The sequence below is a fragment of the Bactrocera dorsalis genome, chromosome 1 (assembly GCF_023373825.1).
Source record: "Bactrocera dorsalis isolate Fly_Bdor chromosome 1, ASM2337382v1, whole genome shotgun sequence".
Lineage (NCBI taxonomy): Eukaryota > Metazoa > Arthropoda > Insecta > Diptera > Tephritidae > Bactrocera > Bactrocera dorsalis.
Window position 1 is genome coordinate 81,973,707 of NC_064303.1, and position 18,699 is coordinate 81,992,405.

Sequence of the window (18,699 nt, forward strand, 5' to 3'; positions counted from 1 at the left end):
AGGCGGAACCGTAACTCGGAAGAGCGGCAAGACTTTAATGCGTTTTTCTCGAAACGATGTTTTCAAAGTCGGTGAGGAATACTTCTCTGAATCGGCTTGACCGATTGACTTGAAGTTTTCACAGGATCTTTTTCGATACTTTTGTCAGACAATGATCGAATGAATAAAAACAAAGATTTTTTGTTGGGAAGCCGCCATTTTGTGTAAAATCAAAAATTTATATTGCTGTGATTACCTATCCTAAAAGTAATCCTTTTGTTTTTTTTTATTTCAGATAATTTGGATCAGAGATGTCTTCCTCACTGCCAAACACCTTTTTGTGGAGGACTTGCAGGAGATCTTCTACAGGAACTACTTACAAGTGGATTTAACCCCTTAAATTGGCGTAACGGAAACTAATTTCTTCATTCAGCTTTTATTTCATTTTTATCAATCCAAAAAAAGCTTCAAACTTTATTTTGGTCACTAAAGACCTCATTTCATTAAATGATTTCATAGGGTAGGACTGTTCTTCTAATATTTGCTTTTAAGGGTTTCTTTAACTGCTTGTTAGATATCCGCCTTGGGCATGAGATATTAAAAAATGTTCTTCAGTAGTCAACCAAACCGTACAAAGGAGAAGATTATCTTGAGTTTAATATTATTCTGTTTACCACAAATTTCCATGGGATAATTGCCATCCACTGACAATATGTCTTCTGATTAAAGAAATTGTGAAACGTTCTTGATCTATCACTCCTATAGCTCAAGGTCACGTATTTATCACAGTAACTTAGCTTCGATAGTAGCGATATAGTAACGCTGCAAAGGACGCTTCTCTGTCGCACTGCGTGTAAAAAAAACGCTTATCTTGCCAAGTATTCAAATGGAGAATCCTTATTATTGAAACTTTAGCAAAAGACGATAAATTTGATCAAATTTAAAAAATTTTATTGAACTCCTTGTTAACTTTTTTAGAGTTTTTCTGATGATCGTACTGCTTCGTAACTCTGGAGTTTTTCTCTACTTCCAATATTTAGCGTTTTCCGATGTAGGTTATATTACAAACCCGCATCTTTTGACTCCGGCTCCATCCAATCTATGTATTGTCCACTTCACTAAAAGGTCGTGGTGATTAATTCAAAATTACTTAGCTCGATAGTAGCGCTTTCTTAAAGGGGTTTTTTCTAGAGGACTTATGTATTGAAGAAAAAATGTATTTTAATGGTCCATGGGGTCTCTAGTTTGAAAATGTTTGCAAAAAAGATAAATTTGTTCAAAGCCTTATTTGAACTCCAAATGTTTGAGTTTTCTGATAATCGTACAAATTCTCTCTACATGTACAAGTTTTTTTATTTCATGCCAAAAAAAATAAGCTCTTTTGCGCCGGCTCCTATCCAATTTCATTTTGCACTCACAGAGTTGAAATATTTTATTTTTGAGGTTCTTAATTTGTTTTTGCTAAATTAGTATTTGACAGACTGACTGGATAAGGAAGTTTATAAACGAATATAAATATGATTCCTTGAAGTTTTAAACGTAAAATTTCCACATGTACATATATCATGCCAAATTAAAATAAGTAACTGGAATAAGAGTAAAAATCTATCAATTTAACTTGTGACCACAGAGTTGAAAAGTATCCGCTTATTTTATCGACAAATTTTTTCAAGAGCTTGATAACTTTCTTTTGAATGGCTACGTAAATAATTTGCAAAATCTCATCGGTTCTTTATTTGAAACGTTTAGATATGGTTCATGACATTTACTTTTTGAAGATAATTTCATTTAATGTTGGACTGCCTGCTCTTAGCATCCCGAAAGTCCAATTTTGGGCACTTTTCGAGCATTTCGCTGGTGCCCGAATTTCTTGGACCGTATGTCTTCCAAAGATGGAATAGTTGCTGCTTATTTCGCAACTTTAGACGGTGACGTAGCGATCGCTATCGTTCGATGGCGTTAACAAACTGATCTTGGTGGCCAAAAATACGGAACTTGAGATGAACTTGGTTGACATGTGGTTTCAAAAGATGGCCATAGAATCGCGAGCTCGGCGATTCTATGTAGCGCCATCTTGAGGGAAAGACATGTCAACCAAGTTCAGTTCTCAAGAACAAAAACGATCCGTAAGTTAGCATCCAACGATCATGCGATTAACGCCTTTAGACCGTAACGTTGCGTCCAAGTCTAAAGTCTACAGAAATAAGCCAGCAACTATTCCAGCTTTGAGTACAACATTTCCGAAGTGCATTTTTCGGGCTATGGGCAGTTCTTGAAACGGCTTCTGGTGCTCTTCACCCCAAAATGCGGCAATTTTGTTACCGAATTCAACCAGATAAGACGCAGCCATCGCGGTCAACATTTAAAGCGCGAAACACATCTTCGAACCGAACACTGATTTTGTCATGAAAATTCAATGATCTAAGCGTTGCTCGTTAAAGTCTATTCATGATGAACCGATGAGATTTTGAGCATCTTTATGCTTTTTTTGACACCATGTCTGAAAAAAAAGTGATCTGTCAAGCTACTTAAAAAAATCCACCTCATATCACCGTTATTGTATATGTAAGATTGCGTATACGCCCAGTAGACCATATGGAATGTTGAAGGTAAAGTGAAACTTGGACCCCCAAATACTAAAAGACTTATTCGCCTCTCAGCTATTGCTAGAGCAAGCTTTTAAAATATCGACATACATATACATATGTACAAGGTGAGTTAACGTATACCCCACGAAGCCTATTAAGAATGCAGCAATGAAAGATTTATATAGACAAATGATGGAGCTTAAATCAAACTCTGATCCCCAAACGTTAAATAAAACTTCTCATTTTGCTACATAGAATAGAAATGAATAAGTCAATGAATTTTAATTGTTCAATTGTCAAAATCTCTGATTAAGTTGAGATTACGTATACGCCCTGAAGGCAATATGAAATTAAGCATCAATAAAAGCATTTGATTTATTAATATTTGTTATTGGCATTGGGAATTGGTGTGTGGAAAAAAGTGTCAAAATAATAACACAGTGGAAAAATTAATAAATAAAATTCCTAAATTAAAAAATATTTTATTTAGAAGAGTCAAATGTAATAGCTGCTTTTGGTCACCTTAAATGGTTTCAAAACTTGTTAGACAAAATATCAGAGTTACATACTATCAGTTAGTAGTCATACAATTATTCCGAAACGATATTATATTGCCTTAAATGTTGCTTAGCACTTCGTAAGAAATGGAAGCATTACATTTTCTAACAACTTCAACCAATCGAGCAGACGTTAGACTAGACTTAAGCAACATTTACACTCCTGCAACATGTTGCATTATATTCAAATAGTTTTGTTCATCTAACAGTAATATGTATCACCTAAAAATAATCGATATATATATAAGGTTATAGATATATTTAATTAATCAGGATGACGAGAGGAGTTGAAATTCAGGTGACTGTCTATCTCTCCGTTCGCCCGTGGAAGCTGAAACTTGACCACCAAAATTATATTGACCAAATTAGCTTAGGGTACTCCTTATAGCCCACTTTCAAAACTACTGAAAGCGCGATAAACAATAACTGAATAGGAAGATGGGTGTGGCACCGCCCACTTTTAGGTAAAATCACGTACCTCAGGATTGTCTCATGCGATTCCAACCAAATTCGGAAAGTAACATTATCTTGACCTAAATATGCTACAGTGGTCGAAATCGGATTACAACCACGCCCACTTCCCATATAACATAGTTTTGTGTTCCACCTAACTCTTTCCTTTCTAGTGTACAAATCAAGAAGCAATTAATACTCGTATAACGGGATAAAACTTTGCAGGACTAATGCTTTCATGCTATCCATCTTGAGAGGAAAGTTTGCTCAAATTCAACTAAAATTGTTCAAACCCCCAGGTATTTATTGGTAAAAATATATAAAACCGGTTCAATAATACACCTGAACGTAGCCCTTTCTTACGTGTTTAAAGTGAACTCGTTTCCACGTAAACAAAATTTCTTACGCCTTAAACAGGAAATTATTACGTTGGAACCTTTCGCTTGGTATATAGCTGTTCATAGTTGAGATCGATATATATCCTCCCCTATCATATAATCTTTACACTAATCAATTTATCTGAATGACTGTATATAAAGGAGCCATCTATGACTGTGCCAGAAATATGGTAATGAAACTGGACACACTCATTATCTGCAATGATCTTTTAATGACCGGTTAACATATTAAATGAATAAGGAATATAACTATGATTTTTGAAAAAAATTTTACTACATACCTTGCTAATTACTGAATTAACCGCCTAGCCATCGGGGCTCCCTTTCAGCTCCGCATATTTCTTTGGGGCAACTACTTATGCACCACTTCATTATGAAGAAAGCCTAATCAAACAAGAACTTTCTGATTACCTACAGCTTAGAAAGCAAGCACCAAAAGTTTAAGTTCTTTCTTCGTAAGAAATTCTTTCTCTTTGAGACTCGCACACGTCGGTATTTATATTCAGTTACTTGCAAACTCTGAAAATTGTGTAAAACTGCTGCCTCAGCGGCGCAATTGATTATAAATGAGCAACCGAATAGAAAACTTTTGCATGTGCAAAGTTCGTCTGCGTTCCGCTAACGCAAATGCAGATAAGCCCATAAAAACTCTTCGTGAACAAATACATTTACCCAAATAAACACATACACAAACATATTTGCCAAGTGATGAAAGCGTAGAAAATTAGCAAAGAGATACAGACAACTTCGCTAAAAATCATTAGCAAATAAAAGTTTTCAATATAACTGGGAGCTTATTTTTAGCATTTTCCACTTAATAAATATCACAAATTATTTTTGATGACCCAAAGGAAATGTGTGGGTTTGCATTTCTCAGCATGCGCCCCTATTATAATTAAAGAAATTGCAGAACTCGTTGATTGGTATGATAGTTCATTTGCTTCAAATTTGGATTCTTGAGTAAAATTCAATAATAAGTAGAAGCATAACATCTCTCCATAATTATAAAATGTTTTAGAGGAATGAGTTTTTAATAAAGAATGTCTGCAAACATGTAGATCCATATGTAATCATTTTATTTGCAAAAGAGCTGGGTAAAGTTCGAAACTTAACCTTGAGAACAAAGTTTTAAGGTAATAAAGCCGATTTGGAAATAGGGTACTCAATGAACTGTGCAACCAGCATTGACATAATACAGTAGAGCCACCCAATAATCCTTAGAGCAAAAAGAGGTTCAACATGGTACGCTCCTAATGAAAACATTCACTAAGATATTGGTATCTCTATGGTAAAGAAAGAAGTAAGCGATAGCAAAAAAAATATGACTTATACTATATTCTCACCAAAAGTTTTAAGTGATTAGATAACATTTAATCTCTTTACTAATCTAGCCGTTCTCACTGCCTTCGGACAGATGTTTTTGCCTTTCAAGAATTCACACCGGTTAATATTTATTAAAAAAAAAACATTGTTATACAGTATTTTGTTGTAAAAGCCGTCTTCTTTTAAATATTTTCCCTATAATGAAAGTAATGGACGCATTTTCTTATTTGCGAAAGCGATTTTAAGGTGAATTCAGGTTCATCGCGTTTATTTAATTTGATTGTTTACATTTTTTTCTTATTGTAGTGTCTAAATCAGATGTGATAATTTAATAGATTTCCAATTCTGGCAAGTAGATGGCGCAAAATCAGAGGCACCGAGAGATTTAGAGTAGATCAGTTTCAAAACAATTCGATGAAATGGTTTTGAAGTGTCATTTTTGTATGGCAAAATCGTGTTAAATTTACAAGATTAGTAGGATAAACTACTCAACAGCCGAAATCGTGTGATTAAGTGTCCGTCTGAACATGGTATTAAACTGGACATGTAAATCCATTTGCTAAAGTCTCGCTACCATCATATCATCAAATCTTCTTGAAAATAAGAGTTCTACCAGCCCTTTAAGCAACAAGGTTTTAGCAAAAAGCTTCAATCAAAATCCTTGAGTTTAATATCAATTCAAACGCAAACATTTTTTATAAAATGAGTTCCTGACACGTTTTTCATCACTTTTATGGCACAATAAATTTCAAATAAATACTCCCATCAATATAATTGAAAACACATTCAAATACTTCAGATTTAATTACATCACCTTAGGAGAATGCGATGAATGCTTATCGCTTCGCAATTTCAGCAATTAAATGCTGATGTTGAGTCTTTCTAATTAATAATGTATGTAATTTTAGAATAGTATAAGAAAAAATATAGAATCTTACTGAGGAAACAGTCACGCAACGTTTTATTGTGACATCAATTTAAATATCTTATATTTCGCTAATAAAGATTTGGAATGAATTGTGGAACTAAACTGCAATATACTCAAGAAAGCATAGCCACTATACTATATATTTCACAGTAAACCAAATTCAAATCAAGTTTGACCAGGACTTACAAAAAAATAATGTGCGCAAATTTTAATACAAGCCTCGGTTGGGAAAGCCGTGTCAAGCACCTCTACTTGATGGCGTTTTTGCAAAAGTCTTTCAACAACATTAATCAAAATGTGTTGAGCCGACTGGTAAGAGATACTGAGATTCTCTGCTCTCTCTGTAATACCAAAACGATGCTTTTCTAGTACTGATTCTTTAACTTGCATGTTATCGTCATTCAGGTTGTCGCATGAGGAAAATTCTTGTTGACTTCACAATATTCTTATAATGCTTTGTGCTAAATACTTGCGTTCGTGGACAATCTAAGTCAAATTTGATCAAATGGTTAAATATATATTGGGTTAGAGAGGTCTAGAAAAAGACATGGATTGAATTTATTCACACCTCTACTTCTCATATGTTTTATTGAAATATCTTACCAATTAATTGATATATTAAATGTAAAGGACATTAAATGAACGAAAAAAAGGCTTTGCGTAAGACCACTGTCTGATCGAAGAGAACGTAGCGCTCATGATCGATATTGTATAGATGAGGTGTAAAATACGTGATCCAATCTCTTTTGTTCGCTGTATGTCTAGGGTACACCATACAATCCACACATTAAAGCAAACAAATATTCTGTAGTCGTCTATGGTGTTCTCATTTGTGGTATGTGGTATAAGGGTGCGACAGTCCTTTGCATGAAAGGGTGTATATATGTAGTGAAATTATTTCGTAATCCACAAATCCTACTCCACCAAATATAAAATTTTGCTAGAGCTGTTATTTTGTTGGTAAAAGCAACTCTTCGAAGTCCAGTAGAATTGACATTGTATCCAATTACCATCATCAAGATGTATTTCAGCATTAGGAGAAGTTCTCGCGAGTTTCTAAGAATAGAAATTCTTAAATACTTAATTAAAATGCAAAAGTTGTTTAATTTTGAATATTCCGTAACACTTATTGTACAGATGAAAGGTAAAATTAGTCTAAGGACGCTTTATCAGTACCTATCTGACCCTAATTTAATTTATCTGACTAAATCACAATTGTATGTGGTAATAAAACAATAAAAAATTCGTTAACAAATTGTGGAAAGTAAAAGCAATTAGATTACTCCAAAATTAAATAAGTTTTTTACTACATACTAACCACATGTTAACTGTCCAACTCAGCAATCTTCAATGCATTGAACTCGACTTTCTCGTGCATATGTATGACTGTATTTCCGACTATGTGATACAAAGCAAAAATGCCTGCCTATAAGAGTAAGAATAAAACTATTCAGAGAGAAAAGTACATGATTTGCTTTGCCTTCGGTAATTGCAACCGAAGCGATGCTTCAGACAAAAGAGCACAATTTGCCAGACAGATTTAGTGCACAATGTACTTAGATTTGCTGTGAATTAGACTAAGCGACAGACAGTCGGTTTTTGGAAAATTGTAATTCTCGTACGAGCACAAATTGCTTTGCCTCTTCAACACAGGAACAGACAACAGACGCTGGTTGCTTAAATACATTTGCTTACCTGCACATGCTAGGATGAATATGTAATTATTATATACATACATACATACACATATGTACTTGTTGATGCAGATTTGTATGTTTGTAAGCGGAAGTAATCTTTACCCACTTGTGCAAGCAGAAGTAAGTGAGAATGTATGGAATGAAATAGGAAATATTCATAAAAAAGTTTCACACAACTAAAGCTTTAAGAAAATAGTAGATGAAAATTTATTTTAAAATGCACAGTTTAATATACTTTAAAATTTTGTAAGCGTGCGTAAGTGTAGAATCTTCTCTGGACTTATTATTCAACAACATTGAATAATGTAATCAATAAAGCAGTATTTTGAAATTTAAAAACACAAAATGATTTTTAAAATGTTTGGAAACTTGAATTTAATAGTTAATTAAACTTCCAAATTAATTTATCACCTCGAATATTCCGCTTGGCATTGAAGCAACTGTATTTTGGAGTTCCGAAAGTGGTAATTGAGATCAATCATCCACAACGACGTTGTGTAGCTGTTACACTCTCTGGAATTCACGTTTCCCAGCAAAAACTCGACGATATAGATTTCCCCAAATGTTCTCGAACGGATTAAATTCCGGCGAATGCGATGGCCTCACTCAAAGTTGAATCTGTTTCTGCTTCTGATAACATGAGACGCATATATCGCGTCGTCCATTAAATTTATGTATCCTTCTGAGTTTATGCCTCCGAAAATCTTACATTTCTCCACTCATCTGTCAACGACATTTGCTCTCTTGCAAATTGTAGTCTGGTATGTTTGTATGACGTCAATACTCGTTTTGATTTAATTTTTTCTACATTAATCGATTACTGCTCGAAAATTTTTAATGAAATCGAAGTTTACTCACTGGCAGGTTTAAATTAGCCCAAAAGTTTAGAGCCGTTGCGGATTTTTGGCGCGGAGAGGTCTTTTGCTTATTCTTTTGGGACCGGTTTGTGTTGTAATTTTCTTTTAGTTGAACCACATAATCGATTCACAAGGTTGAGAGTTTCAGTTTTCTGAATATTTAATTACTAGACATGTCAGTATCCTTCTAGGAGTGGACGTGGACATCTTTTTCAGGCGCTATGCTCTTTCTTTTTCCCATTCCCGTTCGTTATTAAATTAACATAAAATGAAATAATAGTTTGTTGAAAAACAAGCAAAATTTGAAAATAAAGTGCAAATTACATTGATTAAACCCCCAAATGTCTCGTTGGAAGACGCAAAAGTGACTGCTCTTAATTAAATTTTGATATCTTAATCCCAAATGACAAATGCCAAATTTCAAAGAAATTTGAAGAAGCCATATAATATAATTATAACTCAAAACATTAAGTGTAAATACAAGGTACATTATAAAGCTTAAATGGCAATGCCTTTAACTGAATTTCGCAGAGGGTATATATAAATAATCAAGATGACGAGATGTGTTGAAATTAGAGTGTCTGTCCGTCCACGTGTCCGCCTGTCTGTTCAAACTGTAACTTAAATAAAAATTGGCATATCCTTATGAAACTGGGTAGGAGTATTCCATGGCAATAAAATCGAAGACAAAGCGCCATCGAAAACCTATAAAATGCCAAGAGCTACAACTGTAAGACACGTTACAGTTTACATACATAGCTCCTAAGCCACTATGGCTAGAACAACCAAATTCGCTCAGTGTAAAACTACCTATATACCTTATCTACCTATAGTATGAAAATGGATAAAATTTGATTATAACCCCAGAAGTTTTAAATTTACACCTGGAATGATACGAGATTGTTTTATAGGGGCCATTCTCAAAACCGAACGAATGGCACTGCATCACAGACATTTAAGAGAAACCCCTACCTCAGGACCTGTTCAATCGATTTCAACCAAATCTGATAAATATCCTTACATTTCAATGCCCTGGTTCGAAAATGAACCGAATCGTCATACAACCACGCCCACTTCCCATATAATAGAATTTTAAACTCCTTCTGATTATTTCATTTTCCATTACACAGTTCGAGCAATAATGACTATATTCGGATGAAATTTTGCATAAATAGTGCCTTTGAGCTACATATGTTGTCTCAGGTATAATGACTGTCAAAATTGGACAATAATTGCTTAAGATCGCATATATCACATATGCAGACCCCACTGCGTATGCTTGACTTTTTGTGGGAAATTTTGGTCAATCTAAGAGGTACAGTTTTTGAATTATTTGGCAGTAATATACCTTAAGTCAATTTTTGGACTCCAGGTAATTTTATATCACATTTATCGGCCAATATGTGAGCTATCTCAATGAGAATAAGAGCATACACTTTATTAATGACACTTTATTTTTGTGCTTAAAATGAATGAAATCGAGACAAAAATGCCTTATCAAATAATGTCAAAAATTTATGCGACCCTTTGATTCTTCTACCCCCAATATACCTTTTATAATGATTTCCGACTTTTCACCAGACCTTAAACCATCAAAATGTATGATATATTAATAAATTGAGTATGGCCTTTAATGGTTTGGGGCTCAATTTTAATGATATTGATTTTGTCTAAACCTCGTATCCCTAATAAAATTCATTTCGTTCCCTCCTCGTTTCACATTAAATTTAGCTGCTTCGGCTGAGTTCATGTCGTATACATCTCATTTGGTAATGACTTAAATATAACTCTCGCTGGCAGTACAGTAATAGAACTAAGCAAATCTATCACTTTCAATATAAGTTCGTATGATTAAATTTGAATGTGTAGCATTCGGGGATTTGTTTCAGCTAATATTTAAAAATTAGATCGCGTAAATGGGCACCTTTAGCTTTGACAGCTAAATGCACTCTTTTTTCGACATTTTCCATGACTTTGGCCAATGTTTCGGATGATATGGCGGCTGTTTCACGTCGAATGTTGGCTTTCAGTTGAGCTAAGGTCTTTGGCTTATTAGCGTATACCTTGGATTTCAAATAACCCCACAAATAAAAGTCTGGTGGCGTCAAATCTGGTGATCTCGGTGGCCAGTCAACATCACCATTTTTCGATATCAAGTTCGTTTTCAGCCATTTCGATGACCCATTTGCCAAAATTAAGGCGTCGCGGATAATCAGCTGGGTTTAGTTTTTGTGCCATTTGAATTTTATATGGAAACATCTTCAAATCTTTATGAATTATGCGTCGGAGAGTGGTGCGAGAGATGTCTAATTCCTGAGAGCGGCGATAACTCGATGTCGATGGAGTCTCCTCAATACTGGCTCGTACAGCTTCGATATTTTCATCAGAACTGAGATTACCGGTGTTCACAAATTTTGCGTATAAAGACTTAATTGTGTTCTTAACTGGAGCACTTTTCACTTTATTTTTTTTGCGAAACGCACGTTGAGTTAACACAATTGAAAAGTTATTTTGAATATAAAGCTGAACAATTTCAGCGCGTTCTTTTGGAGTGTACTGTTCCATGGTATAAATTGTCTTCGAATGACGCTTCTAACGCGGTATGACATTAGCCGATTTGTCAGCGCTGTTAAAAGTTACAGCGTTGCCAGATGGGTCAACTTTAAATGGCCTACCCTGTAGAACTAAGCAAATCTATCACTTTCAATATAAGTTCATATGATTAAATTTGAATGTGTGGCATTCGCGGTTTCGTCGAACAATAAAGTTGAACGCTTTTGCTACCTTTGTATACCCTGAAAAGCTTATACTAAGTTTGCCACGATATTCGTAATACCTGAGAGGAAACGTCAGAGACTCAGTTTAGTATATTTATTTTCCTTTTGTGACATTTAAAAACGATATTTTTATTGTGCAAAAGATTTTATGAAATTAGACACATTTATTCTATCGACGATTTGCGTCGGCCAACGACTTTTTTATCCACATTGCTTTCAAGAGGCCTTCCAGGACATAATGCATCCTCAGGCACAAAAAAGCTGGAACGAAAATAAAAAAGTACGCCAAAGCTGCTGATTTGGGTAATCCATCTTCGATAACCCACCAAACAAAAACTGTTCCACAAAATTGTCTGTACCTTCTGGCGAACCCAAACGACCGCTCCGACAAACCGTTTTGATTCAGTTGAAGACAAAGCTACTCTGGAAATTGATTTCAATAACTGTTTAAGGGATTGGAAAAAACGTTGGCACAAGTGCATTGGGGCCAAGGGGGATTGTGGGGGATGAAATAAATTTTGAGGAACAAATGATCAATTTTAAAATTATAAACAAAGTCTTACTAATTTTCGCTCATACCACCAACTGCTTTAAAATATGTGGAGTTATACCGCTAACTTAATACATCAATAGTATTATAATCCAAAAGCATTAAATTGATTTTACATATCTATAAATCATCTCAAAAAGCTATATATGTATACTAATTTGAATAATAGCTCTTGCAAGTGCATTTTGGGGGGTTAATTTGCACACACAAAACGCCCAGCATTCAAATTATCCACAAGTACTTACTAAAACTTTATATGTGAGGTCATCGCAGATAACTGCACTTTAAATTTGAACTACTTAAAGTAAATGCAGGAAAAGTTATTCGACATAGAGCATTAGCATAACTAATAAATCTATGTGAGGCATATAGCGCAATTGCAGTTCTTATGCGCACACACACCGCCGCCCGCTTTGAAAGAGTTTTAACCATGGTTGGTGTGTGTGCGTGTGAGCGCATGTGCGCACATTCATCCATTTATGGCCAAGATTTCAACTTCTCCTTGCGCATAACTTAGCCTTGGTTACATGCAAACTTGCAGCTTGTGCATCACAAAATGCTTAAGGCCACCAAGAACTATTCAGCTGCCACCATTCGATGCTAATGTTTCGCTAACAGTCTTTGTTGTTGCCATCTGTAGCTCGGCGTTTGTGCGTCGCATTGCTGCAAAAGTTGTATAAACAAATAAACTTAGATGCATACATACCGCCGTTCATAGCATAGAAGTTTAACTCACATATATGCTATCATTTTGATCATTTTATATATGCAACTTGCAGCTGCCACGTGCTTGGTTGCCTCGCAAGGTAAGTGTTCTACGGCACATTCTTGGCGTTGTACTTGCTCCAGAGTTGTAAGGACATGTAGGTATATTGTATATATGCATGAGTGTGCCACAATTGCCGCTGATTTATTTGCTATCTGTAATATAACCGCACACTTCGAGAGGTCTTTGGCCGAGATTCTACTGAATTTTACTTAGAATTCCATCTCTCATTCGTTAATCGAACTGAAGACTCACTACGTGGGAGTCAGACACCCAGATCAGCTGCTTAAGTTTACATGTAAGTAGGTAGTTTGTAGATAAATTCTTTTTTTGTAAATTTCAAAAACTTTCCGTAGAGCTTCGTACGCTACTAATGTAGTGAGTTTGAAAGATTATTAAATTCTAAGGAAAGTTTCAAATATTAGTTGAATAATTATGGTGAAAGCATTTATGGTTATTAAAAACATTCTTGCAGCGACGTAAAGGTAAATATGAGAGCTTTTAGAGCTGCCGGCCCTGATTTCGTACAATATCTTGCCACAGTTCATTAAAAGAAAGTGTTCTATAAATATCTTTATATTTCTTTCAAGCAGACAGACAATGTCATAATGACCTTGCTCTGAATAGCCAGTTATGTCAACTCTTGGAAAAAATGTTGAAGTTGGTTCGAATGACGAAAAGTTTCGGGTGTTCACCGCTCTCAATTTAAGATTAATTAGATTACCTCCTTAAGAAGATTCCAATTAGACACCTAAACGCAAAGCACTTTGAGGCTAATATAGAGTAGTTCCAACCGCTGTCTAGAGAAAGCTCTACCTTCTTCATTCTTTCTTAAATCATAGACAGTTTTTTTAGTCTCATGGCGTGTTGATCACTTTAACAGTATTCGGGTAGAAAGTCTTTTCGGTTCGAAGCCTGTCAAAAATTTTAATTTCCCTCCTTCTATAATGAGTTTTATCCATGTATTAATGAAAAATTTTAGATTTTTTAATTTTGATGTGATTGTAGATGCGCCAATAATGACTTGTGGTATTACAAGCATTTTTAGACATAAGGAGAAATGAGCTATCAACGGCTGAGTTTTCGGGGTTTTTAAATAGAAATGTCACAAAATGCGGTTTATAAATGTATCTTTGATATGCTGATAAATAAAAAACATAAAATAAAATATGAAAATATGAAATATATTTAAAAAAAATAGTAAAAAGTCCCTTTTTGGTACCTGTGAAAGCCATTTAAGCCCGTAATCACAACTAAAACTCGATTTCAATCTAACAACTGCATCAGATTGCTTAGCGTTTCGAAGGATTTTTCCAAATGTTATGATGACTGGAATATTCGTTGCCATAAATGTATTGCGGCGGGAGGGGATTACTTTGATGGAGATGAAATGGATTCGCAAGAATAAATAAACATTTTATAAATATAGCAAAATTCACCTTTGAATTTGATCACAGTAGTACATATACCAATTCGGTATTTACGGTCTGGTCATTCCATTGCATATCGTGCTGTCTCCCCATTATATACCAGGGAAAAACACAAGCAATTTAATTGTTATTTTACCGTTAACTACTATGTATACTTTTATATTATCCATTATTTTTTCAGTAGCAAGTACCCGTAATTACTTAATGAACCATTTTAAGGTAATACACCTGTATTTTATAATTTATAGCTAGTCATTTCGAAAGCTGTTTCTTCACTATCGTCTGGGGAATTAATAATTTAAAATTTATTTGCAATATCAGTATACGGTCATAGGGTATATGTTTGTGTGTGTGTGTATGTGTGTATGTATATGTGTAATATTGTGCGATCGCGTATTATGCAGGTCCTTGCAGGCAATGGCTACTCGCTGACTCGCCTGTCTCATAGCTGCCTCATTATTTGCATACTGTGTGTTCTGTTGATGACTCGGCAATATTAAAAGATGAATCATTAATGCAGCAGACGCCGCGTCGTCGCCGCCGATGCTAATAATGACTTTTTCCCCATCGTTAAATAAACGTCATCTCATTTGATTTATTGAAAGTGAAGCTGCTTGCCCTTAGGTTGGTTAAATGGCTGCCACAGACTGAGGCAACGCCCTTGGTGTTGCTGCAACTGCGCCACATAAATTATTGCAAAAATGCATAAAGCTTATTTTAATATGACATGACTTTAATACTGCATAATTTCTGTTATATATAGAAGATTTTTAATTCTTAAATTCACACTTAACTCATTTTACTTACGTACTCTTAAGCTTTTAAATCGAGTAAAATATCGACTAATTTTGTAATTTGAGTCCTTTGTAATAAATAATACTCATGCAACATAATCCTTAACGATTTGCTGATCCCTTCAGATAAATACCTCACCACTTCGCTATATTGAAGCATATTCCTTTTGAACTCCATCGCAACACGTTCTCATCACTAGCTGTCAGCCACTTCAACATGATAGCGGCATGTTCACATAACGGCATTTTCGCATCGCTTCCAATTCTTACTTATATGTGGCCGTTTGAGAAAATGATGAAGTTGCAGTTTGGCGTTTGCTCAAAAATGGTGTTTTTTTAAGTTCTGTGGCCCTTTTTGTCAGTCTTTAATTTTGGTTCCAAAAATCATATTATTGGTAATGCTCTATTTCAACCCTTCGATCACCAATCAGGGTTCTGGATTGATATTATTTACGATTAAATGATAACGTCTCAAAGGCAGCACATCACAGCTACTTTAAGTATCATTTAACTATTCTATTAGACAATCGTATGGTCTACAACTTAATGCGCATCTAAGTGTTCCCTTAACAACATACAAAGTAATCACAATAGCTTATTTTATCAATTCTTGAAGAAAATCTGATGACTCCCTTTGTAAATGGAGTAACTTACTCTTTTAATACTCTCTTGAAGTCGCCATTAACAGAGAGGTGGAATGGTCTAATTATTTTGAAGCTTGCTAAAAACAGCGCTTGTAAGACACCATGGGTTGAATTTTCCTACTTGGTTCTATATATTTTGATAGCTATGCATATATGGTATATAGTATATACTTAAACGTAGAATTTGCTATTTGGCCATTAATGTCAAAAGGTATTCTCTCAAGTTGCTCGTGATTGACTTCGGTTAGCTCAGAGAGTATCAAGTTGACAATATTAAGTAGATATTGAAGTTTGACGGACGTTTCATAGCCACGGAAACCAATACATTGAGAATGCTGTTGCAGTGGAGTGAAATTACAAGTGAAATGTTATGACTTAAACGAAACTTGAATTGGTCACTGTTAAGTGATGGCAATCGTATTACACTCTAATGAAACATTCGTTCATATAAAAAAAATGTGAACGATGCTTTAAAAAGTACATACAAATTACACAGGAAGTATGGATAATTCAAATCGTTTAGATATTTAAATAACTTATTGCATTCTGAAATTAATTTTTATGCATTCTTTCAAAATTTTAGTTCTCCATTTCCTAAATTGAAGCCTCAAAGAATTCAGTTGAAAGCAAAGCTATCTCATCACATTTTATTCTTTGCTCCACCAAGACTTTCATTGTGAATACCAAATAAGGCTTTTTGTCCTGCCGTATTACTGGGTTCCAGAGTTTCAGTCTTGTTGTCTGCAGCAGAAATGTTCTTTGGCCTGTACCATTGCCATAAATACAAAGACATCCTTGTATGCTTGTATGAAGAGGACAGTGGCCATCATAACGTGTTCCATATTGGATGTGGCATAGTAACTTGCGAGCGCCTAAGTGGCTTGGTTGCTCAGCTTGGCGTGGAACGCTTTGTCGTCTTTTCATATGTTCATATGTAGCCTGCGACTGAGTTAAACATGGAAAGTGCTAAAATAGAGAAGATTATGGCGTAGTTATGATACCAGCCACAGCTGTTTTCAAATATGAAAATGAACAATATTTTAGACTTTTATATATGTAGATCTAGCGTTAATACTTTGTAGGCTAAAATCATTATTGGGACCATTCTTTCAGAGAGTTTAAATCTTCGAAAATATACCATAGATTGTATACCGTAGAAAGTACATTTCTAAGATTAATACCTGATTTATGATATCCTTGCAAACCTTCAAATTAGTTTACTGTTTGCCCACCAGTCGCTGTTCAGCACTAATGCCAGATTCCAAGTGTAGCCAAAACCGTCCGCCCGTCTGTCTGGCTGCAAAGTTATTGATCTGAAGCTTTTCACCAGTCCTTTTATCATAAAGAATTTACATATAACATATCTGCAGCTGCCTTACAAGCTGAACGATCAAGTTCTTGTAACGAACTTTTGTACTTGAGAAGGGTATTCTAGATTCGATGCAGCCGAAGTTTGTTTATCAGTCAGCAAATACGTGTACGTAAGGTTTTTACGTCAAATCTGTTCCAATGGAAGCAATTTCTGAAAGTTTTGTTATAGTCGCGGAATCTCAAAAATCAGGAGAGTTAGACAGTAACATAACTTTTAAATGGCCTTACATTACGTACAAAGATAAAGGAAATATAGATCCAGTTCAACCCATTTCTGAATTTCCATTGTATATCTCACACATTGATCAATATTTGCGGTACAAAGTCAACTATAGGTGCTGGGGTCCAAGTATTCGGTGATTCCACCGGTCTACAAACCCCACCAAACAGTTGTTTTTTCTGGATGAACTGATAGCTCTTGAATCTATTCAGGTTGTTCTATGTCCCAAATGTTGCAATTCTGCTTGGTTACATACCCATTGAGCCAGAAATGGGTCTCGCCGCTTAACAAATTTGACTCGAAAACGTCGGATCTTCTTGGACCTTTTAAGGACCCATAGAAAGAAGCGATATTGCTCGGTCGAGGTAGAGCTGATTCAGTTATTGTACAAGATGTATCTTGTTTGCTTTCAAGTTAAGATATCGACGTAGAAAGCGCCAAGTCGTTCCATTCGTTTGTCCGAGTTGTTGCGAACGGCGCCGAATCGACTCTTCACGTTTAGGTTTAGGTCATACAAGCAACCATTCTGTGAACAAAACTATTTTACCCTGTAACAGCAAGTTGCTAGAGTATAAAAATGACACCCAATTTTTGTGTGATATTGACTAATAATTGTACTGACCAACTACGCCTAGAGAAAATACACAAAATTAAGAAATATTTAAATTAAGATTTCACTGTGTAAGCGCTCACATAGAATTCGTAGAAACACCAAGAGCTTCTATATTTAAATATAAATACTTAAGAATTCAAGATGATGGAAAGCGTAAGTACTCATCGATTTCAAAAACCTGTCTGGTCGTATCTACAATACTCGTATATGTAGCCAGAATTACTTGCGAAAACAACTGAAAAGTATTTATTGCCCAATTTGGTTCATTTTTTACAGCCAGAGGAAAACGAAATTATTTCCCGTTTGAATTCTCATAAATGTATTAAAATAATAACAGAAATTAAATATGAGCTCTATTAATACACATATAAATTGTGTGCCAAAATGAGCGGTTTATGCGCTCGATAGCACGCATACATACATAAATATATATACGTGTTCCAGCTCTCTCTTTTAATGCATTGAAAGAACTCACCACAAAGAGTCGAACCACAACACAGCATGGCGTCATCAGTGTTAAATTATGGTTGAGAAAAAACGACAGGTGATCGAATATCATCAGCATTCGTAAATATTGTAAATGCATTCGGCATAACTACATTTGTGCAACCAATATAAAATACGGCTGTGTGCGTGTGTTGTATTTTTAAATTGTGAATATAGCATTGCATCAGCTGCAAATGGCAAACTCGGAGTAGAGTGCAACCAAATCATACCCACGCACCTACACATACAGGCAAGCATACTTGTGACA